This window comes from Castor canadensis, chromosome 10 (assembly GCF_047511655.1).
Source record: "Castor canadensis chromosome 10, mCasCan1.hap1v2, whole genome shotgun sequence".
Taxonomy (NCBI): Eukaryota; Metazoa; Chordata; class Mammalia; order Rodentia; family Castoridae; genus Castor; species Castor canadensis.
In genome coordinates, this window is record NC_133395.1 from 123,019,841 (window position 1) to 123,044,977 (window position 25,137).

Genomic DNA, 25,137 nt, shown 5'->3' on the forward strand with positions numbered 1-25,137 from the left:
GGTATATTTTCTTTAGCAAAGCACTTGGCTTTTTAGTAGATGTGCCTCTTGATTACAAGTGTAAGAACCCAATCCAATTGGCAAAGGAACAAGGGAAAACACTGGTAGGACAGGGTCATTTATTGGCTCATATAAAAAAAAAAATCTAGAGGTAATTTGGTTCAAGTGTGGCTGAATCCAGGGGTTTAAATAATGTCATTACAAACATGTTTCTCCACCCCCTCCCCCACACATCCCTCTGTGTCTTTTTTCCTGTACATTGCTTCTACTCTTTAGCAAGGTCTTTACATCCTGTGGGAGGATAGTTATCGATACTTCTATTTTATGTCTATCGGTTTCCATCCTAGGGGAAAGAGAACATCCTCTTCCCAACAGTTTCTACAAAAGAACCTTCATATCTTTTGGTCTTTGAAGAAACCTTTCAGATCTTGGATCCAGTTTTTCCCAAAGGAAAATACAAATCAGTCAGGTCTCAGCTACATATGTCACATATTACGTGGACTGAAATTTTGAAGGGGTGTTTTCCCAAAGCAACATCAGGGCAAGGTTACCAGAAAAAGTGGAAAATGGATGATAAATTGAGGGATAGATAAAGGCAATGAACTCCTAGTCGAACCTCTCTTAGAGCTCAAAGTACTCAATAAAATGAAGAATTTGGAGTTGATGATGGACAGTATCTTTAAGAAACCATTCACTCCTTTAATTTTTGATAGCTGTCTGGGAAAGGACCATTACTTCCCATGATCCCCTGCAGCTAAGTGTGGCCATATGACTGCTATGATAGACTGAAACATGGCCTCCAAAGATATTAAGGTCTTAATCCTTAGATACTAGCAATGTTGCTTTAAATGGTTGCCGTAACTGTTGTGGGTGTGATGAATTAAGGATATTGAGATGGAAAGATTGTCCTGGAGCACATGAGAAGACCCTAACTGCAATTACAAACGAAGGGAGTAGCAAGAGATTTCATACAGAAGACAATATTAGCATAAAGGCAGAGGTTGGAGTGATGCAGAGACCTGGACAAGGAATTCCAGCAGGGGCCAGAAGCTAGAAGAGGCAAATTGAAGATCCTTTCTCAGTGTCCCCAAAAGGAGTGCAGCCCTGCTGATGCTGAGATTTCACTCAAAGTGAAAGAAAGGATAAAGAGAATATATGTGCGTTGTTTTAACCCACTAAACTTGTAGAAATTTGTTATAGCACCCAGAGGAAACTAATATAACTGAGTTCTGGCAAATAAAATATAAGCAGAAACATGTCCAATATCTGGTTCAGGCCCTTCAAGGGAAAGGTGGTACTGTCCCTTCCTCTCTCTCTTCTACTCAGTTGGAAGGTATGCAGACATGATGGTGAGCCACCTTGGGCCACTACCCATTATATGAATAATGGTAACAGGATGACAGAGCAACAAGGTAGAAGGAAACTGTGTCCCCAGTATCCAGTGTGAGCATTCAATCTGGGAGATAAATAAAATTTTATCTTATTTAAGCTGCTGTATTTTGGGGTTTCTTATTACAGATAATCAGAATCCTAACAAAATTACCATTTTTGTCTGCCATGAAACCACACTTTTTATACTTCCAAGTACAGAATGTGTAATTAACCAATAGCCAGAGGCAGAGATCTGAAATCCACCACCATGTTTGTTCCCAACCCACATTTCTTACCAGCTGCTCTCAGCCCATGACTAGACATAGTGAGGTACTGAAGAAGTCCCATTCCTGGAAGACACAGGACTCCTCCAAAAACCAACTTTGGCTCAAAGATTCCCCAATGATCTTACCAAAACTTCCTTAGACAGTGTGGCTGCCCAAAATGCTTCCACCAATCTCCTTCTCCCTCCCTTCTCTCCAGGAAGATTTCTTTCACTCTCTGATGGCTCTCCCACCTTCACCAGCTCTGCCTCATTCACTGTCACAGGTGCTCTCCCTATGTAAATCCTTGCTTGTTAAATCTCGTCTTGACACCTGCTTCTCAGACTAACATATCATCTTTTCTCAAAAGTTCAAGAACAATGAAGTCCTCTAGTATAGTAAGAAAAAATAGCAAGGGTCTTGCAATAGCAGTAACTTGCTGTAAAAAATATTTTGTAAATCCTCAAGGTACCTTGGTACCTCAAGGGAGAAGACATGGCTATCTTATACTTTACCTTCTCCAAACAACTTCTTGGTTATTTTCAAATTCTCCTCTGCAATTGGAAATAAATTAGGAGGGAAATAAAGTTTAATCTCAATATTTGGCAAACTGTGCATTATTACTATTCCAAACAACTGAATGCAAAGTAAAGTTCCGTAAATTATCCAATTGCTTTACCTAAACATCAAACATAAGAATGGCTAATGTGAAGCAGGTAAAATGTTCAGAATGACTGAATTTTTCATTAATCTTTGACCTGATTTAATCTAGCATTAATGCAGTCCATTAGCTCTGAATTCCTGCATGCCCCCACATATTTGTCTTATCCTGGATGTACAAATATCCACATAATCTACAGTTCTGCTTAGAAGGTATTGCTGTATTCCACTAGTCTGTCATTTGTTCTTTTAGTCATAACTTGTTTCTTTCTATTTAGTATGTTCTTCTTCATTTGAGTAGGCCCATAAGTACTCTTCTCTCTGCATCTACCTTCATCATACACTAGTTTAACTGAAGCAGATATGGAAGAGTGGAGAAATGAGTGTTTTCATACTGTGGAAGACTAATAGTTCCTCAGTAGGTTCTAGAATAGGAGTTGAGAATGTCCCTCCAGGAATAGTCACTGGAAGGAGAAACCATGCCACTGAGAGGGATTCATGGAAGTCAATGTTTGTTCTTGACATTGTGTTCACTTCTGTGAACACAAAATGTGACAGAGAAAATTAAGAATGATGAGCTCTGACCTTTCCACATGTGGTGGATTTGCCACCATGCCAACACAAAAGAAAACTAAGAAGCATGCTTTTGTTTATTGTTGGGTTAGAAGGTTTGAGTGTATGTGTGTGTGTGTGTGTGTGTGTGTAACTTCTGTAAAATAACTTTTTTTGCTTTGCACTCTATTTTTTGTCTAAGAAAGCAAAGCTTTTCTACTATACTTCTGAAAACAGATTAGTAACTCTTTTTTAATGACAACAATTGAGACTGTTACTAAAATAACTCTTAAACACATTTGTTTGGGTCTTAAAGATTTTTTTTCTGTAATATTAAAAGAAAATACTATATCTGGTCATGGTAATAAGAAAATATAATGAAAAAATAGTGAATTCAGTCACATTAAGCTGAGAGGTAGAAATTAGCCGTGCAATCTAGGATTTGTGGCCTATGCTCGCTGAAGCCTGACAATGTCATCTACACAATGAAAGAGCTGAAGCACACCAGAGACCAAAAGTTGGTGGTTTATGGGCCAGTGAAGCCTAAAGGTGTGTTTTCTTTGGCATGTTGGTATTTTTCAACTGAATTAATTGCTTACACATGAAGACGATTTACAATAAACAAACAAATTTCTGGCTTCTTTTGAAAACTCAGAAGATATGATCAGTCTCTATTCTTCTCAGGCTACCATTGGGTGAAATCAATATTCTCAAAGCATCCAGGTGGTTTTCATTTGTCTATGTTATCTGCCTGAACACCCTTAACTGTCTTTGAATGTGACTTCTGCACTCCATGACCTAAAAAGACCGCTATAGTTCTAAAAGTCCATGAGGCCAAATACAACTGAGAGTCTAAAACTTATATGTATACTCAATTGATTTTCAACAAGGGAAAAAGAAACATGAAGGAAAATAGTTTTTCCAACAAATAGGGATAAGTTAAGTTGATATTCACATGCAACAGAATGAAGTTGGACCCCTTCCTCAAACCACACATAAAAATTAACTCAAAATGGGTCACACACTTAAATATAAGAGATGAAACTATAAAAGTATTAAAAGATAACATAACAAAACCATCATGATCTTAGGCAAAGTTGTCTTCGATGTGACACCAAAAGAACAAGTTGACAAAGGAAAAAGAGATGACTGGACTTTATCAAAATGAAAAACGTTTGGACTTTCCTATCTACCACCAAGAAAATGTAAAGAGAATATACACATAGATTTAAAATATTTATAGGTCATATATCTGAGAAGAGACTTCTGTCTAGAATATATTTAAAAACTTTTTAATGCAACAATCCAATGACAAATAACCTAATTAAAAATGAGAAAAGATCTGAACAGACATCTCTCCAAAGAGGATATGCAAATACTAACAAGCACATGAAAGAGATGCTTAACATCACTAGCCATCACAGAATGCAAGTGAAAAACCACAGTGAAATGAGACTTCATACCTACAAAAATGGTTACAGTCCAAACAAAAAACAGTCATTAACAAATGTCTGCAATGATAAGTAGAAACTAGAACCCTCAGACACACTTGGTGGGAATATAATATTGTATACCTAGTTTGGAAAACAGTCTGGCAGTTTATCAAAAAGTTAAACCTAGAGTTTTCATCTGACCCAGAAATTTTACTACTATATACATAGTCAAGAAGAATGAAGATACATGTTTGTACACAAATTTGTACACAAATTTTCATCACAGTGTTATTCATAAGCACCCTAAACTAGAAATAACCAAATGTTCGTCGGTTGATTACCAGATTAAACAAAGTGTGGTATATCCATAAACGAAATATTTTATAATTAAGAAAGAATGAAATACTGGAACATGCTATAACATGAATGAACACTGAGCTCGGTATACTAAGTGAAAGAAGCCAGACACAGAGGCTAAATATGATTCAACTTATATAAAATGTCCAGAACAGGCAAATCCATACTACAGAAAGTAGAGGGTTGGAGACAGAAGGGATGGAAACTGACTGATAATGGGTACTAAGTTTCTTCGGGAAATGATGAAAATTTTATGAAATTAGATATTGGTGATAGTTGTACAACTATGTGAATAAGCTAAAAAAAAACCAACATTGAATTATACACTTAAAAAAGGGTGGATGCTATGGTATATGAATTATATCCATAGCCTTCCACAAGGATCCAAATCTCCTTTATTCCTATTATCAATATCCTCAAATTACTTTCCCTCATCTATTACCCAGTGTACGCTATCCACTTCACCTTAGCATGCATAAAATACAGTGAATTACAGCTAACGTTGGGATACATTTTACTTATAAAAGAATAAGAGTTAAGTTCTTCTTTCAAAAATAAGAGAGAAACGTTTTGGGGAGGAACTGTGTTTTAAAGTGCAGATAAACGGATAGAATTGGAGAACATCATCTTAAATGAAGTTAGCCAGGTTCAGAAAGCCAAAGGCCACATGTTTTGTCTCATATGTGGAATATAGACCCAATATAAACACAAGCAATATTATGAAAAACAGGTCACACTTAGGTGAGATCACTAATGGGAGAGGGAGAGTAAAAGTAGGAAGTAAAGAAGGTGAACATGGTTGATGTAGTTTCTATACAAGAATGAATACAGAATTTTTAAACCTGTTGAAATCATCATAAGAAGGGGATTAAGGTAGAAAGGAAAGAAATACAGAGGATGAATCAATTCAGGTTATAATACATATATACATGGAAATGCCACAATGAAACACCCTGTATAGCTATCTTAAACAAACAAAAATATCTTTTTTCAAAAACAGAGAACAGAAGGTAAAACAGGTCCTGGCTGGGGGTTGGTACCAGTGGCAGGGGAGAAGATATAAAAGAAGGGTGTAGGAGGCTGACTGTGGTGGAAACATTACATACTCAGGTATGAAAATGGGAAAATGAGACCTTTTGAAACTATTCCAGGAATGGGGGGAGGAGGGAAGAAAGGAGAATGATGGCAGGGGTGAATTCAACTGTGATATATTGTAAGAACTTCAGTAAAAGTCACAATGTACCCCCAGTACAACAATAATATGGTAATAAATATAAATAAAATTAATGAAGTACTTATTTTATTTTCCTTTTAAAGGTTAAAGTTTCTTCTTCATATAAATATCTGAACTTTACATGAACACATGAACTATCTCTTCTCTTGTTTACAGGCTGTTTCTGGGCAAAAAAAGAGAATCCTAATCAATGATAAATTGATTCCTTTAAGTTTTCCATTCTTTTGTGCAAATTCCCTTAAGACTTTGAGCTTATGGTCTCTTCTGAGCTGCAAGCTGGAGCCTTTGGCAAGTTGGCAGGACTCACAGATGCTCACTTCAAGCCAGTGTCCTCCCACCTAGTTGAACATTAGATGAAAAGGGCCAGTCGTCTGGTAATGTCACTATTAAAAAATTAATTTCCTTATCCAAGGGAGTTACCTAAGCAAGTGGATTATATCTTTTCCATTTCCCTTTTATACTTGGGCATGACTGAAGAAGTGACAAATATCACCAAAAACCCGAAAAACACCATGATTTTCATAGTTTCATCACAGTTGAAGTTCTAGAAATATCTTCTCCTTATGTTGATGATGCACAAAAAAGTAACAAATTATTTAATAGTAACCAACCTATCTGGGAAAAATTCTGATATTTTTCTTCACTATCCCAGCATGAAAGGTGAAAACATATTTGCCCTTAGAAAGAGGCTCCTATGGAAATAACCATGAAAATAAACACAGATGTGACTACCCATTATACAGATTGAGAAGTAGGAAAAATATGTGCTTTTCTGAAGTTGGCTAGAATTTGAATTGGTTGGCTCAGGAGGAGTGCATCTTCTCTCCTTGGGTGGAAATTTCCCCTTTGTTTAGGAAAACAGGCACCCTTGTAATGTGTACACCTCTACAGTTTATAACCTGCCCAAATTACTCAAACTGTTTACCCCACCCTTGTTCTTCCATAGAAACTCTGATAAGAGTCCATAACCTAAGAACTCCCTGAACCCCTGCAGGTTTCCTCATGTGACTCTGCATGCTGTGTGAGACACTAGGACTTGTGACTAACTATAACATACTTCACCCTCCTGAGCCTTCCCCAGGTCTCCTCCAGGGGCTGTTCTTATCTAACAGCACATAAAAGAACACAGAACAACCCTTAAGCCCCTAGAGTAGGTTAGAAAAAATGTAGTTGCTATGCATAATAAAATCCACACAATAAAATAAAGATAACTCCTGAACAAAAAATTTCCCCAATGGCACTGGGCAAGAGGACCCCCTCCAGCTCCATTCCCCCACCCTGCTCTTCTCCACTCTGGGTTTAATCTGACCACTGTAGACTGTGTCAAACAGACTCCCAAGCCCACTGGCTTCCAGTTGGTTTCTGCCAAAAGAAGATAAATGCCAAAGATTGGAGAGTAAGGTTGATGTGTTTACACCCCAAACTGTCCACATGCTGGGCCACTGGCTAGCAGCCTTGACATTTGTGGAAGCAAGACATCCTCTTCCTATAATGGCCCTCTCTCCACTAGCTCCAGTGACAGATTCTCTGTCCTTGTCCTTAGGGTCTAAGAGTGGTTCTCTTAGAATAGACAGTTCTCTGCTATTTCCAGACAGGGGTGCTTCAATATACAGCAAGTTCTTCTATAATGCAATATAAACTTTCCTGAAAAAGCACGTCATGCAAAATTATGCAATAAAAATCACAGGGCTTAAGGAGAAATGTGGTTAGAGTCATTTGTGAAACATATTTTAAAAAGAACCTAGAAAAGATGATACACAGTGTTATACTTGTTGAATGATTAAGAAATATATAAATATTAAAATATAGATAGCAGCTTACCTCAAAAAGACCTTGCATTCTCTTGTGGGAGCGAGTATGGTCGGGGCTACAGCTTGAGAGCTATTATAAAAGTGGTGGACACGGTGGTTATGGAAGAGTGTGGTTCCTCACACCATAGTGAACTAAGGTGGATGGTGGATGTTTGAGGTGTGTGCATTTCTACAGGGCTTGGTTCAAGTAGGTGTAGTTTTCTGTATTCATCTAACATTTCTCATGGATGAAATCACACATAAGCAAATACAAAATTACGCTCAAATTGTTCTTGAGTATATCAATGTCATTGGAAGAAATCTGTGGGGTTTGGTATTTTGTTTTCCTTTTGTGGTGCTGGGGATTGAATCCAGGGCCTTGTGAGTGTTAGCCAAGCACTCTACACTGAGCTGTATCCCAGCTGTTGTGTTTTTTTAGGCAGGGCCTGGTTATATAGCCCAGACTGGCCTTGAACTCATGATTCTCCTACCTCAATCTCCCAAGTGTTGTCATCACACCCGGGGTCAAATTTGTGTTTTCAAAGTAAGTGTTAATAGAGTGTCCTCTATTTGTGGTCAAGATACTCTAAGAGAGAATTAAGGTGTGTCCAGAGACAAAGAGCTCTGGCTATACAGTGGGAGCTCTAAACAGCCAATAAGAAATTCCTATTGGGAGCATGAATCAACAGAACCATGGCACGTGTGGTGCCAACTTATGAGGCACAGTATGGGCAGTGCCCCACCAAGGTGCAGGGGTGCCAAAGATTATTCTCTCAATAGACTTGTCTTGGTGCTGGATTTTGGAAGCACATAATTTGCCTGGATTTATAGGTTCACAGCTGGAGAGAAATTCTGCTTGAGGGTGAATTGGGACTTCAAGTCCCACCATGTCTGATTTAGATATTGGGAGATACTTTGGATTTTACACTTTAGAGTTTCTGCTGGAATGAGTTAAGCCCTGTTGCGACTGTTGGGATGGAATGAATGTATTTTGCATGTGAGAAGGATTTTCATGGATTTGGGAGAGCCAAGGGTAGAATGCAATGGACTGAATGTTTATATCCTCTTCAATATAACATGTTAATGAATTTCCTCAAACTCATATGTTGAAATCTTAACCTCCAATGTGATGGTAGTAGGAGGTGGGCCTTTGGAGGGTGATTAGATTGTGAGGGCAGACTCTCCATGTTATGGATTAGAACTCTTACAAAAGAGGCACCAGAGAATTCCCTTAGCCCTTTTGGCTTTGTAGGGATGCAATGAGAAGTCAGCTGTCTGCCCACCCAGAAGAGGGCCCTTCCCAGAACCCAGCCTTGCTGGCTCCTGATCTCAGATTGTGAATCTCCAGAATAGTGAAAAAAAAATGTTCTGTTGTTTATAAACCACAAAGACTCTGCTAATTTGTTATAGCAGCCTGAACTGAATTTGACAAAGCAGTTGATAAGACAAAGATTGATGGTAATGTCTCTTAGTGAAACTCTAGTTATGTGAAGTTCCATGCTACCTTACAGTCCCCACCATAACCTGTCCCACCTCCCAGCCCCTGGTATGTGCCACAGCTGTGTGTTAGTGGAACTTTAGGGACTGAATGGGGAGGAAAGTGGCCAATGGAAGACAAAGATGATCAGAAAGGACAAGGGTCCCATGTACTGATAGAACACAATGGAACCCCAAATCTCTTTCTCCAGAATCAACCAAAGAAAGGCAACCTTTGAAGGGAACCAGACAGTTCACAATATACTAGTATGTCAATAGGAGCCTTATTCCTCTTGTTAGAGAATTAGATTCACATACTCCCACATTTTCCACTAAGAAAATCTTCCCAAGTATATTTTCCATTTCAAAAGCACCTGTTCTGCAAGTAACAAAAATTTAGGAATGAAAATACTGAAGTATTTTTTAATTCAACAAACCCTTTTTCTTTCTTATCTGAGTAGGAACATGAACATAACCTAATCTTTGTCCCCAAAATATTACATTAGTCATAGAAACACACCCACGTGAAGGGATTATTAATCCTCAAAAAAGCCAAGACAGAATTTGATGAAAGCTGAAATGTATTTTCACAGATGGTTGTACTATGGTGTATTTGATTTGAACAATATTAAACAAAGCAATTTTCCATTTCTGTTTTATTCTCTGAAAGCAATTATTACATGAAAAGGTAGACAGGCAGGATGCAGTTAACAAACAAAGACAAAAAAGTTGTCATCAGGTTGGAAATGTTCTGTAAAACAAATGAAGGCCACGAGCCAATAATATGACTGTAAAATATAGAAATAAAAATCTATATTGCAAACATACCCACACTTATACCCCATCACAGTTTGATGGAGTAAGAGATAAATGACCCAACATTGATTGTTTTTACAGGAATATGACAAAATCCCCAAAGAAGAGAAACAGATCATCTCTCCCTTCACATTAAAAGCAAATTACAGATGAAAAAAAATCACTACTCTCAAAGCAAGATTCAATTAAAAAAAGATGTCTGGCTTTGACAGGGCAAATTCCAGGCACCGTGTATTTTCATAGAAGTTGGTCCTAAAGGAAAGATTCTAGTGCTACAAAAACCTATGGAACTTTTCTCAACTTGTTATAATTTCTCTGTAATACTAAAGCAAGGTTTTCCACCTCTTTATTAGGTTTTGTTTTGGTTTTTTTGGTGGTACTAGGGTTTGAACTCAGGGCCTCATGCTTACTAGACAGGCGTTCTACCACTTGAACCACTCCACCAGCCCAGATTTTCACCTCTTTAGCTCATGTTTTTTCCCTAAGTGATCCTGCGAGGTGGTAAGTTTATTTCCTTTCTGAAAATTATACTGTTTAATATCTGCACTGTAGACACTGCACTGAATACTGCTTTATACTGATACCATAATATATCACACTTTATTGTGAATTGTGAGTATATGTATACAGATGGTTCAATGGCAGAATGAAATGAGGGAAAGAGGACCAGAGCCAGCTCATTCTGTCCCTTGCAATACTGTAAAAACAACACCAATGGCATTATTAAACAGAAGGCAATTCCAACTCTGGGACATCTACCTCTAGCTTCAGAAACACTAGATAGGAACTGTTTTCTTTTTGTGTCTCAAAGTTTTAAGCCAAAAGAAAGTAACTAAAAGCCACACAATTTCTGTACCAAAACTTTTGCACTCATTTCCCACCATCTTGTCACTTTTTGTTCACTTTCTACAGAGCATCATTAAGGTTTCTAGATACCATATTCTGGATCTTGTTATAATTCTTAGAATAGCTGTCAGTGGGCAAGAAAACTGCTCAATAAGTAAGCTTGAGCTATGTGAATAAATACACCCATTTGGATGTTATCAAGCTGTTCCATTTGTCTTATCATTTCATTCTTGAGTTGACATCGTGACCCCTGGAAAACCAAAGCCGGCTTTTTTTCAGTTCTTTACCCTCGACCTCAGGGCAGCTGGGTCTTTATTCTTTCTCCCCTCTTGCCCTTTGGAGATAATTGCCTACACTTTGGTGCCTACACTACATATGTTCCAACCTGTTCTCCAAATGTTAACTGTTTAGGATTGAAATAGTTTCTAAGAAGTATTTTCAGCTTTCCTTGAACTCCTGCCAAATCTATAGCTCTCCAAAGAAAGGAAAATGCTGAGCACTAAAAACAAAATGAGGATTAGTCAGAAAGAGATAATAAATAGCATATTACTGTGCGTGGCAGAAAAGAAAAAAAATTCAATTTGTTTGTATTTTAGTGGTTTAACCATGACAACGGTTTGAGATCTTAGTAAAGGTACTAAGAATACAGTACTAAGAAGTTTAAAAAGAATGTAGAGAAGCTTTGCTATGGATATCATATCATACCCTTGATGTTGTTTGTGCAAATAGATTGAGAGTCCACTTAAGTAATCTCACAATAAATTATTTGCAATGCAAATATCAATAGCTATAATAAAGGATGCAATAAATCAAGAGGAAGATAACAAAACTGGGAGATGGACTGAGGTCTGCAGGGTTCAAGGTGTCTCCATATTATGCTGAGGAAGAGGCAGGGCAAATTCTCTCTAGGCCTCTGGCAAAATCTGCAGGTTTGAGTGGAGAGAGGACTGGCTGCGGCTTTAGAACAAGAGGACCATAATGGTAAACTATAACAAACACACCACCACTTATCTTAAAACAGTGCTGTGAGGCTGTGTACCATTATCACATTATCATACTCATGTTACAGATGAGACAATCAAGGCCCAAGGCTAAGCAATTCCCAGTGCTTACACAGTTGATAGGTGGTAGGTAGAGAAAACACTGAAGCCCAGCAGCAGAGTTCACATGAATCCAAGCTAGCTCTACACTATCCTGCCTGCATGATGGACTGGGGATGCTACGGTGTGAATGTACCATGAACTACAGAAGTAGTCATTTAGCCAATAGTATACATACTCATTCATGTACTCAACAAATTGGTACCAAGCACTATCAATGTGGTAGGCATTAAATGCTTGGGGTTTTATGACCAACAAGCAAGTGACCTTCTGCTGTCTTGCAATTTATATTCTAGTTAGGGAGATTGGTGGAAGAAATGAGGCTGTCTACAGAACTATGGATGGAAGCTCTCTGGCGTGACTCTGAAAGACTACCGTGCCTCCGAATGGCGAGAAGGCTTGTTAAAACAGCTTGATGGGCCCCATCTCTGCGGTTTCTGGTTAGGTCTGTTGGAGCCCAGGAATTTGCTTTTATAACAAGATCCCAGGTGGTTTTGGCCATGCTGGGCTAAGACTCTACTTTGAGAACAGCTTTTCTAATGGTTACTTGGTTTGGGAAGAAGTGTTTCTTTATGTTGCACGATACATCTCTTAGAAAAATTCCTGTACTTAAGAAAAAGTCACTAATGGACTCACACAGATACAACTTGAGGCCTGCCAGGGATCATCTGTCCCTGTACCTTAAATAGCAGCATGTTCTCTAGCCGCCAACAACAATTCACACTTAGAATCTAACAGAATGAGACAGGAGACAGGTAAATTTTGGTGACAGAGAATTAAAAGGAAAGGTGAAATGTGAGACAAGAGTGTGATGTACTGAGAATATTATTGAGGAATTAAAAGGCAACATTCATGATATTGACATCTTAAGGGATGGGGAACTAATGGGAAGAAGAAAACCACATCAAGGGAGCATTTTACTTACTAATCCAAGAAACATACCTCATCCTTCAGGTATTGATATCCTATCCTGTAATTGAGATGATAATTAAAATTGCCACCAATTTACTGGGTCTGGTGCCTATACCTAAAAAATAGCCTGAGTATTTCTTGTCTCTAAAAGAGAAGTTTTCCAGATTCGTGGTCTTCTTATCTGTGGGAAAAGTACATGGAAACAGTGAAATGAAGTGGTAATAGGAAAACAGCCAATTTCTTTGAAATCCATATGTGGACATAAAGGGAGGAATTATCTGTAAAAACAATGATGTATATACACAGTCATGAGTTGTTTAAAGACAGCTCTAAAAACTGTCAAAGTTCTAAAAACTTTGATCATTATGTGAACATCACAGGAGTGCACTCCTCACACCTGGCTAGTATACCCTACTGCGCACTTAGGCTATGGTATATGTGTTTGGTATTGTCTATTGCTCCTTGGACCATGAAGAACAACATAAGATGAAATTAAATAAAGCACAGAAAAAAAATGAGGCAATCATGAGATAAAGGAAATATCAAATGCGAGATGCAGTGTGCTTGCATAACACAGCACACTGTTTTGCAGGAATTTGCTAATAAGTAGAAGGATTACACTCTAAAATAGTGACTAAAGTATAATACATGAAATACATAAACCAGAAACATCAAGCTTTATCACTACCAAATATTTTGACTGTACATCATTTTATGCTCTATCCTTATATACGACTGGCAAAACAGTAGGTCTTTTTACTCCAGCATTGCTGCAACACGTGAGGAATGCCTAGAGCATGACTTTACAGTGGCTGTGGCATCACTAGGTGAATTTTTCAGCTCTGTTTATTTTTTTTTTGAGGTACTGGGGGTTGAACTCAGGGCCTTGTACTTGCTAAGCAGATACTCTACCACTTGACACATTCTGCCAATTCTCTTTCTGTTGGTTATTTTTGAAATAGGGTCTCACTTTATGCCTGGGCTAGCCTGAACCCCAATCCTATTTGTGCTTCCCCAAGTAGCTAGGATGACAGGTGCATGCTACCATGCCTGGCCATTGGTTGAGATGGGGTCTTGTGAATATTTTCTCCAGGCTGACTTCAAGCTGTGATCCTACTGATCACAACCTAACAAGTAGCTAGGAGCCACTGTGCCTGGTCTATAATCTTAATGGAGGCCCTTTAAGATTATAGCACATAGAATTATGTACAGTCAAAATACTTGGCAGTGATAATAAAGGATGATGTTTCTGGTTTATGTATTTAGTGTATTATACGCCACCATATACACAGTCTCTTGTTGACCAAAAACATCACTACACAGTTGATGACTATACACATACATTTTATTTCCAAGGGTGAATTGACACAAGTAGTATAGGACAGAAGAGCTTATACCATGCTAGATTATAAAACTGTGTGCTGCAGAAAGGAGCAATACAAGTGCTGGCATTTGGCTGGCCTTCCTTCCAGATCAAGTACTATAAAATGCATTGTGACATCAGGCTGCCATTTTGCTATACTCTACAATAGTGTAAGACTATCACAAGCTAGATAAATAAGATCCAACCTTAAACACAAATGCTAGAGCTTTGGAGAGTTTCCTTGGAGTTGGTTTTCTGATTAGCTCTCTGGATTATCAGTCTTCACCCTGGCCTAGATAATTAAAGGCTAGTTAGTTTTCTCATTTGCCAAATTTCTAAACTGACAGCCCACAAGCCAGATGTGACTTCTCGATGTGATTTGTTTGCTTGGAATATTTTGCAGTTTATTGATGTGCCTTTCAATGTTGAACTTGAATGACTTAAATGGAGCCCTTCATCTCCAATGAGCAACCTTGCCCATCAGTCTCCAGTATTTTTTGCCTGGCTTGTGTGACACCTTTAAATTACTGGCCAATCCCGGGCAAAGACTTGAATTTTGATCCCTGTTGTATTCCTTTCAATTCCAGCATTACTTTCCTTTTAATTCCAACAGCCTCACATGTTTTTCTTCAGGTCACTAGTGGAAGACCAACTTTTTTCCATAAGAATTTTAATTGTTCTTGAGTAAGTGATATAATCCTTCATGAAACAGAGAGGAAATACATTCCTCATTGAAAGTACAGAATTATTTTGCTATACCATTTCCAGTACAGTCCATATTGTTGGCCTACTTTGGGTAAGTTTAAAATGTTTTGAGCTGACTAAATGACACTGGTCTAAACTGGGAAGTGTCTTAATTTAACAATACAGATAGATCACCACCAGACAGGAATTAGTTCATAAAATACATTAAGTCTTAGGAGGTTTTAAAAAAAACCTAAGGAGAAACATTTTTTTAAAAAATTAAGACTGCTAAGAGAATGTGAAATGCTCCAAGGCTTGTTTGTTTTTATTCTGTAATGAAAAGGAGAGTAAAAACAGAGTTAATGATTCCAAAACATCTGGAGATATTGAAACAAATTAATTTTAAGAATTCGGTAATTCTTAAAATTGGTGGAAGGGCAAGGCAGATCAAAAGCCAGCACCTGAGGGAAAGTGGAATGTGGAGATTAAGAACCTGTGGCCACTAATGCACTGCTACCACCAAGCCCACAAACAAGAAACCTCACCCATCAGGAATAACTGGGGTGATGGTCACTTAGAATCTGTGAAAGCTAAAGTGTGGACATTGTCTAAGGAAATGTAGCAATATTGCTTTCCAGGGTGGTGACTAACAGCAAATGACTTTCCAAGGACTACAAGGTGCCTTGCAGCTACTAAGATAAAAAAAAATCATTTGGAGTTAAGACATTTATTAGAGGCCAGGGGCTGATGTTCAGGTTGCATCAGTCCCTTTAAGGCAGTTTGATTTTACAAAGCTATATGTATCTCCATCTTATCTATGTTGTTTGTTTAACCACTTCCTTCAAAGATGATAGTAAAGTTTACTTTTAGCCCAAACACTTCCTTTATGACCAATTTTCCTTTAGTAGCATCTTACATCTTGAAATTGTCCCATTGGTCTTACAAATTCTTAATATTATAGCAAGGAAAGGCAGAAAATCAAAACACACGTGGGCATTGGTGGGTATGTGTGCTTGTGTATAACACATATTCTTGGCTGTTTCTTGCTTTAAGCTTTTGGATTGAACTCTAAAAGACAGGTATGGTCTCAAATGGTTTATTTTGTGAAGTTTTTTGTTTGTTTTTGTTTTGGGCACTACAGAGGTTTGGATTCAGGGCCTAGTGTTTGTTAGGCAGGTGCTCTACCACTTAACATTGCTCCAGCCCTTTCTGCTTTAGTTAGTTTTCAGATAGGGTCTCATGGTTTTGCCCCAGTTGGCCTGAACTTCAGTTATTCTACTTTATACTTCCCATGTAGCTGGGATGACAGGTGTATGCCACCACGTCCAGTATACTGATTGACAAGGGGGTCTCGAATTTTTTTGCCTGGGCTGGTCTCCAGCAATCTTCTGCCTCCCAAGTAGCTGGGATTACACACATGAGCCACACATGGTTTTTTTCTTTGTGGGTACGGGAAGCTATAGGTATCACGACCAGAGCTTTATCCATCTGGAAGTTCTTCTGTACCTTTGTATACATCTTCAAACCTGTTTTGGATGGAAAAACAGTACTCATGTCAAACTTTATTTCAAAATCAGCTCTTAGCCAGAAGGGGCTTTAATAGAATTTTGAAGTCTCAATCACGTTTGTTTCTATACAAGGCAACTTTCAAGGATGAGTTGCCTATGAATGAACATAAAAATTGCAGGCTATTGAATTGGGGGTCAACATGCAAATAGTTTTCTCAGAGACAGAAGAGAAGACTACCAGGGATTCTCCCAGGAGGAAGGAAAGCAGTTATATCAACATGGAGTACCATCTCAGCAGGGGACCCTGAACGATCGACGTTATGTTTGAAAGCACGTGAAATGTCATGCTGGCAGTGAAACTTTGCTGGTCATACTATGAAAACTATGCCCGCTCCATACCATTTATCACTTTGCCCCAAAATATAAGGTTAACTTTTGCCTCTTCTCTGTCTCCTTCCACTGAAATAGAAGCTTCACAAGGACAGGCATTTTGCCTGTTTTTCACTGCTATATCTTGAGTACTAAGGACTCTGTCTGGCAGCCAGTAGACAGTCAATCATTGTCAAACAGCTGAGTGAATGGCTGAATATAACATCCCAGCATCTTTTTTTCTCAACAGATCCTACCTCAGGAAGGCCTGACTTAGAAACTTGGCTCTGCCATTTCAGAGGTAAGATGGCTTTAGGCAAGGGAACATCTCTCTGAGAAACTCACCTCTGAAAGCCCGGCAATGGCAGTTCCTTCCCCTCTGGATTGTTGTGATGACAGAAAGAACATGCTAGGACACTCTTTGGCATGGTCTTTAGCACAATGTAGGTGCTTCAAAATGTTGGCTGTTATTATTGCTGATGTCTTTATTCCAAAACCAGAAATGAATACAGAATACTTCAGTGAATATATCAGAATTCTACACTTACATATTTCCTCATCCATCTTTTCTAAGAGCTCTGAGATAGGGCTAGGGAGAAATGGATTGGTGAAAGAGCTGCCTTACTTTTGCTTATGTTTTAGGAAAATTTTCTTAGGGTTGAGGAGTGGAAGGGCCTTTTAGATGTAACCTCAAGAAGGCCATGACAGCCGCTGGGCTGCCTGCCTCCCAGTCTTGTGTTCAGTCAACCCCTAAGGCCCTTGGGTCCCAGGCTGTCCACTTTGACACCTTCCTAGAACCCTCAATACGTTTTATAAGCAATTATTTTGAGTCTAGCTTTGGGAAGGAGAATGAGAAATGAGGACTGGCTGAGACAAAACTTGCATTTTGAAGGCATGACAGGACCAAGACGAATGGCGAGAACACAACGTTAAAAATGAATGTAAAATATGATTTCAGGTAGACAAATAACCAGGCTTGCACAGAGGCATCTCTTGCTTCCAAATCAAGAGAAAATGGAGCCATAACAAAAAAGGAGTGGCACTAAGCTTCAGAATGAAGGAAAGCTGGAAAGCACTCAGTATTCAGGGCTCCCTGCAAATAATGGTAATATCTTGGCATTTACTGCACTGGTTTTGTGAGCACAGATGCCTCCAGATAACTACTACTTCTGGTACCATGTTACCACCTTTTGCTTGCTTTGTTAGAACAAACAGTCAAGAACACTATTTTAAAGCACTTATTCAGGGGCAGGCATGGTTGTGCATACCTGGAATCTCAGCTACTTGGGAATTGGAGGTAGGAAGATACAGGTCATCTCTGGGCAAAAGTGCAAGACCCTATCTGAAAAAGAAATCAAAAAGTGCTGAGGCATGGTAAAGTACTTGCTAGGCAAGTGGAAAGCCCTGAGTTCAACCCCAAATACCATCAAAAACTAAAGCCAATAAATTAAATAAAAGTACTTATTCTATGTTTGAATGCCTATTTGTTCCTTGCAAAAGCCATGGCACTAGGAAATATTTGTTCATGTGCCCATTTCCCAGATGGGGACTTACGAAAGTAGTCACTGTCCCAAGGTCATAAACTAGTAAGTAGAATAGTCAGTACTGCCATTTTAGCCTGTGTAGCCTGGCTCCCACATAGTTACAGTCTGCTCAATATAATAAAACCATGCACTAAGTTAGGTCCCTGGTGATGTTCTCATAGCTTTTTTTCTGCAGAGCACTGAATTTAAGTTTTAAAAATATATATGTATGTTATTATTTGCCTGATATCTAACTCAGTAGTAAACAACACTTTTTTTGGTATCACTTTATTTGCAACCCAAAGCACAAAACTCATTTATAAGAGGGGCTCAAAAAATACCTGTCAAATGTGTGAATAAATGCAAAGGGGACATCAATGGAAATTTTAGCTGAAGACTGAAATGCATTTAGTTTTTGAAGTGAACAAAACCATTTAAAACCCATTTATTAGTGATGAATCAATGAGTAGAAGTTTCTCATAATCCTTGGCAAAGCTATTCCACAATAATATGAATAAATTCAGAGAACTGTACAATTTGCTCACTTGGCATTTCATTCATCTAGGAAGAACTGCAAATATGAGTCTACCTTTTACCTTTCACCTCTTATTGCTTCTAATTCTTAGTAGGTGCTGAGAACTATAAATGAAAAGTGGTACTGCCATATGATCCAATGATACTGCTGCTGGGTGTATATCCAAAGAAACGTAAGTCAGGACACAATAGTGACACTTGCACACCCATGTTTACTGAAGTACTATCCACAGTAGCCAAGCTTTGGAAACAACCCAGGTGCCCTACAACTGATGAATGGATCAAGAAAACATGGTATATACACGCAATGGAATTTTACTCAGCCATAAACAAGAATAACACAATGTGGTTTAAAGGTAAATGGATGCAATTGGAGAACATCATGTTAAGTGAAGTAAGCCAGGTTCAGAAAGACAAAGGCCACGTGTTTTCTCTCATATGTGGAAAATAAATCCAAAAGATAAACATAGACACAAAACCAAACATGATCATATACAAACTCATATACAGAACATGTTTTAATAGTGGGACTTCTCTGTGGAACTTGGGGGAGAAGGGAAAGAAAAAGAGAATGATAGACCATCAACAATATTGAAATACATTACATCTATGCAGGTAGAGGATATAACAATGTGTATTGAAAGCTGCTGAAAAATGTGGGGTGAGAGGGAAGGGGTAAGGGAGAGCAATGGAAGGGCTGAATGGGCCAAAGTAAAGTACACTCACAGCAGGGACACATTGAGAAACCCCTTTGAACACTGACTTAGAAATTAATAATGAAAGACAGAACCATAAAATAGGTACACTGCAGATGGGAAGTAGTTGTGGGAGGGGCAAGGGTGAACAAAGGAGATTCAGGTGAAGTAATATGGCTGATGGACTTCATATACATGTGCAAAATAGAACAATGAAACCTCTTGTGGGGAAGGGCTTCGGTGGGAGAGATGGTGGGGGTGATCTAACCAGAGTACAATATAAACCGATTTGGAATTGTTACAATGAATCCTGTACAACAAACATATCCTAATAAAAAAAAAATTTAACTCAAGAAATTCTCAAAAAGAGAAAGAAATACTGTGTAACAGCTTAGCTGATATTTTAATGACAATTCAGATGCTGGCATCTTTATAACCACACCTACATCTTTTCTGATTGATTTAGCGATTTTTCAGAACTAGTTACTTTGGAACTTTGCAACATTCAAGACAACAGAATTCTGTAAATATGATTCAAGGCAGAAGCTCTGTGGTTGTGCCTTCAGTCTAAAGAGCAAGAACCCTGCTGTTTCAGCTTAGTGTTCCCAAAGTTGGGGGGTAAGCCACAGCTTCTGACCACGGATTTAAACATTTGGAAAGCTAGCTGAACTCCCTTGCACGTAAACAGTGAGAGATTAATATTTTGTTTTTGAAACTGACTTTAATAAGTTCTGTGATATTTCACCACAAGAGAAGCAGAAATGACTGTGCCCAGAAATAAGTAAAAAGAAAGTAATATAGGCATTTATTTTAGTATTCATTGTTTCTTGTCTTTCTTAGTCCCAAATAAACCAAAGCAGACAAGGAAAACAAAAAGCAAGAGAACAAAAGAGTCATAATAAGAATGGGAGTGGTGATGAAGTATGAGGATGGAAAACGTGACATAGAGCAGGAAGAAAAGTATTCCAGAAGGACGGAAGGGAAATGCTGAGTGAAAGCAGGGAATAAAGCAGGAGACTGAATCAAAAAATGGCAGCAGACTAGATATGGACGTGGAAGAATCAGACTGTAGGATGGTGAATTAAACCCTGCCACAAACCAATTCTAATTATATGTGAGTCTCATCACGGCTATTTGTTTAATTTTATTCTCCTCTGCAAATACAGAAACATCTGTTTCCCTTTTGACACAAATTATCTTTGTCCAGAAGCTCTCAAAATGTCCCTTTGAAAGGTTTGCAGACCTTACAAGAAGCCCAAACATATTAAGTGACAGATCTTTGGGAGTTTAGACAAGCAAAGTGTTTCATCCAAGGCTTTGAATCTAAAAGCCAGAAGACCTGGGATGATGAGAGAAAACAGCAATTCTAAAAGTCAGGATGAAGACAGTGCTTATTTCACCTTGGAAGTCAACATCCCCACCATTAGCTTGATTATGAATGAAAACTTGACCCAGGGTATCAACCCATTGGTAGGCCAGCAACCAATCAAATTCTCTTTAATGAACCTAGTTGAAAGATAGTCAGAATTCATAGTCAACCCATGGCCACCAGAACACAAAGTCCAGCAGATTTAAGACTGGTGGTCCAATGGAGCCCTGTTAAATCAAGAGGCAGAATGGGGAAACTGAGGAAGTCATCTAAAACTGAAAGAAAAATGGGGGAAGACTATGAAAGAAACAAAATGATGTAATGTGTGGCCCCAGAGGAGATGAAATTATTTTTCATTCCTACCAACTTTCTAGCTCAGTCTCAAAGACTGAGTCTCCAAAAAACAAACAACATTACTGATCATACACTGTTTTATTTCATTCTCAAACAGCCCTATAAAGTGAGAATTTTTATCATCTCCATTTTATAGATGGCAAAATTGAGGTTTGAAGAGCTTAATTTGCCCACCTAAGTTTCACAGTTAGTGACTGGCAGTGATAGAATTCACTTTCAGTTGTCTTATTCCGAAGTTCATATTCTTAAGTGCAACACTGCACCACTTGCCTTGTCCTTAAATTACCTTGCTCTTTACTTGAGCAAGCTTGAGAGTTTCTTTCTATATAAATCAGCCATCCCTAATTAAGACAGAAATGTAAAAGTTAAAGATTCAGACTGAGGAGAGTGCCACCACTAAATACTGAGGTTATGACATACAGACAATTAATTCTAAATTTGGGTGTAAAAATCCAACTTTTAATACAAAAATTTCCTCTTCCCTTTCCTCTTTTCTAGATTTTTACATTAGGCAAGTTGATTGATAGGAAACACTTCTTGCTAAAATTAGTGTTTCGCTATTCTCTCCAGTGTTCTGTTATTCAATGTAATTTTTTAAACTGGGTAAGAGAAAGAGGGAGGAGCAGATTTTCAGTAATAAAGCAAATGAAACTGAGGATGCTATGCTGACCACCACGTAAATATCAGAGGATATTGCCATTTGTCAAATTCCGTGTGTGTGTGTGTGTGTGTGTGTGTGTGTGTGTCTTTAAAGCTGTCCAGATGCGTTAGAAGAACAAAGTAAGAGAAAGGCCATAGGCTGCTGTAAGCTTCACTTCTGCACACCGAAGCAGCTGAATATAAATGAAGACCAGGGCATTCATTTAAATGCAATACCGGGGCCACTTTTGAACAAGCTGTCTAAAGAAATATTCTTTCCCACATGCTGTATTTTCCACCTCTTTTCTCTGGCTATTTTGGTTTCAAGCTGCAAAGAATTGAAGATGAGCTTGGAAGAAAATTTCAGAATATCAGATTTAGACTTGGACAGACTAACTAAGGGACCTTGAGCCAGGCATTTCACCTGACATTGAAAACCATGTTATTTACATCACAAGGTAAAGAAGGCAATAATTAAGTTGTAACTGGGATAAAGGATTAGCATGGCAGTCTTTCAGTGTTTGTGGAATTTACTGGAATGATTATCACAAATTATTTCTAGGAAGAGCTACTTTTAATTCCATCTTAGCTGTAGGGACAAACAGGTATTTTCTGTGCCCTGGATGTGTGGCATGCACCTTTCTTATAAATTGATCTCCACAACTTCACGATAGCACTTTTTGGGTCTTTTGAGTCACAAAATGGCAGAAGATGCAGGACATCATGCTCTGAGTTGATGTCAAAGCTGTAAGCCCTATCTCAGAACCTCAGCCTCAATCCTCTGTGTGACAGTCTGTACCTCATTCTGGGTAGGGAAGGCTGCTGCTTCCTTGTAGTTGGATCCCAACAGAAACAACCCAGTACATACCATGGGAACCCCTTTATCAGGTTAAAAATTATAGATCACTGTCCCAATCTCATATTCTTTTATTTTGTTTATAACATCAGAAGCAAGTATCTCATTACTTATTTAGGAGTGCAGACATATGTGTATGGAAAGAACTTTTACAAAAGAATAATTTTTAAAGAAATGGGATTTTCAACAGAGAATTTGTGGATAGAGATTGAAATCCCTTACCCAAAATGCTTGGGACCAGAGTGTTTGGGATTTGGGATTCTTTCAGATTTTGAAATGTTCACATAATTCTAACCGCAAAATTTCTGTTTCATGTACACCTTAAACACACAGCCTGAAGGTAATTTTAGAGAATATTTTTAATAATTTTGTGCATGAAACAAAGTTTCAGAGCATAGAGTTTTCCACTTGTGGAAATAATTTTATACAATATTTTAAGTAATTTTGTGCAGGAAACAAAGTATCAGGACATAGAATTTTCCACTTGTGGAACTCAATAAGTTTCAGATTTTGGAGCATTTTTGATTTTAGATTAGGAATGGTCAACCTATATTCAATGTTCTCCTTCCTTCTAGGTGGGAACAGCTAACTTCTAGAGAGAGACACTCAGCTTGGGAACATCTGTCATGATTTGGGATCCATCAGCTTTTTGCAAAAGGAAACAAAGTCACAAAGCCAAACCAGGATGTTTCAAAACCAAAGGAGAATATTCTGGAGTCAGAAGAGTATGAATGCATACAGCTGAGGAGCAAATGCCAGAAGTCACATCCAAAAGGAGGGCTCAGATCAGTGCCAAGCTAGGACCCCCATGTGAACAGTGGGGATCAAAGCAGATTACCAGGTTGGGTAAAGAAACCTAGAGGTGAATGAAGGGTATCATGGTGCACAGAGGGAAATCCCCATCCTCTGCAGAGCAAATGCAGTTCTGTTGACATGTGTAGCAATCTAGCCTTGAAGGGTGCTAATTCAGAGGAGGGGAGGCAGCTCAGGGTATCATAGGTACTGTGTGCTGAGGGAGAGGCAACATGAAGATATGAAGCCTAAAATGAGTTGGGGATAAAGAGAAACTAAGGGCCAGGGGGACCTAAGCAAAGCCAGGACATCTGAGGAATGCAAGTGGGCACTGTTAACAATTAATCGAGGGCTGGGGTATCTTCAGGGTAAGAGCATATGTTTAGCATACTTAAGGCTCTGGGTGTCATCCCCAGAACCTACACCATCACCATCATCATCATAAAAATAATTACTATTATTCCAGATATAACTGGACAATCTCAGGTGGCTTGGAACATACGGGCTCTCTAGGATAAAGCAAATAATGCTTTTTGGTCTTTGTGTTGTCCCTGATCAAACCACCAAGGCTGAGCATTAAGGTTTGAAGTCATCTGCTCTGGTTCCAACACAAGCACTACTGCTTACTGACAGTGTGACCTTGGGTGGGTTGATTAACCTCTCTGTGCTGAGTTTCTAGCATGTCCCCTTTTTACAGGGAGCACACACTTAGGTGCCACAGAGATTTTCTAAGTCACCCTATATCAATGAATTAGGAATCAAGCATAATTTGGTTCAGGCTGGAAAGCCCTACCTCAGCACGTGAACCATAGACTTAGTTGCAGCCTTTTCATTGCCAGCTTATTCACTTTGAGCAAGGATGTACAGACCTACAAAAATTTAACTATTTTCTCCATGACCAGTATTTTAGGATCACAAACATATATTGTCCCCAACTTTGTAATGCCTTCACACAATACCCCTTTCCCAGCAAATGCCTGGTTTAATCTCACTGTGAAAGGTTTTACTTTAAAATTCCTCTGCTTTACAGAATGTTCTCCTCCTGGCCATGGACAGAAGGGATCTGTTTGATTTTAATCAATCTCCTTACCATTCCAGCTTAAGGGGATACAGGTAAAAACAAGAAAGGAATCAGCTGAAAAGACAAAGTTCTTGGCTCCAAATTCAAAACAATTCTAAAGACTCCATATCTGAAAAACGTGCAAATGATTCCTGGGAGGGACTTGGAAAAGAGCCTGCCTCCTACAGTCATCTATCAACTGTCAGAACCCTAACATTGGCAGTTTAAAGACACACACTGTTCTTGTTACCCAGGATGTGTTATTGGGGTACAGCTGCAGCTATTCGTGATTAAAATGTACTTCGAAATGAGTTGCAAGTTTCGTCTGTGTTTGAAATTCAGCATTCATGTATGTTTTAGGAGCTACATAAATGATCTTCGATGAGATAATACGTGTAAGAGCCAGTGAAAATGAAAAGCAGCTATAAATGCAAGGTATTGTTATTATTGGAAGAACATTAGTTAGGCAAGGCAAGTCAGTTTCTTATACAGTATTGTCCTGGAGAAATGAGTTATGCCTTTAAAACAATTCCAGTACAACTAACTTCAGATGAAACACAGGCAGACATTGTTTTCCTATC

At 38.5% G+C, this 25,137-nt stretch overlaps 1 long non-coding RNA gene across 2 annotated transcripts in view; it reads left to right on the plus strand.

The window, feature by feature from the left end:
* LOC141411521 (uncharacterized) overlaps positions 1–24,867 on the plus strand; it is a 385,125-nt gene extending 360,258 nt beyond the window's left edge. For both annotated transcript variants that reach the window (XR_012436337.1, XR_012436338.1), the window contains 2 exons: positions 16,985–17,035; positions 23,280–24,867. This is a non-coding gene — a long non-coding RNA (uncharacterized lncRNA). The remainder of the gene's footprint in view (positions 1–16,984; positions 17,036–23,279) is intronic.
* The last annotated feature ends 270 nt before the right edge of the window (positions 24,868–25,137 follow it).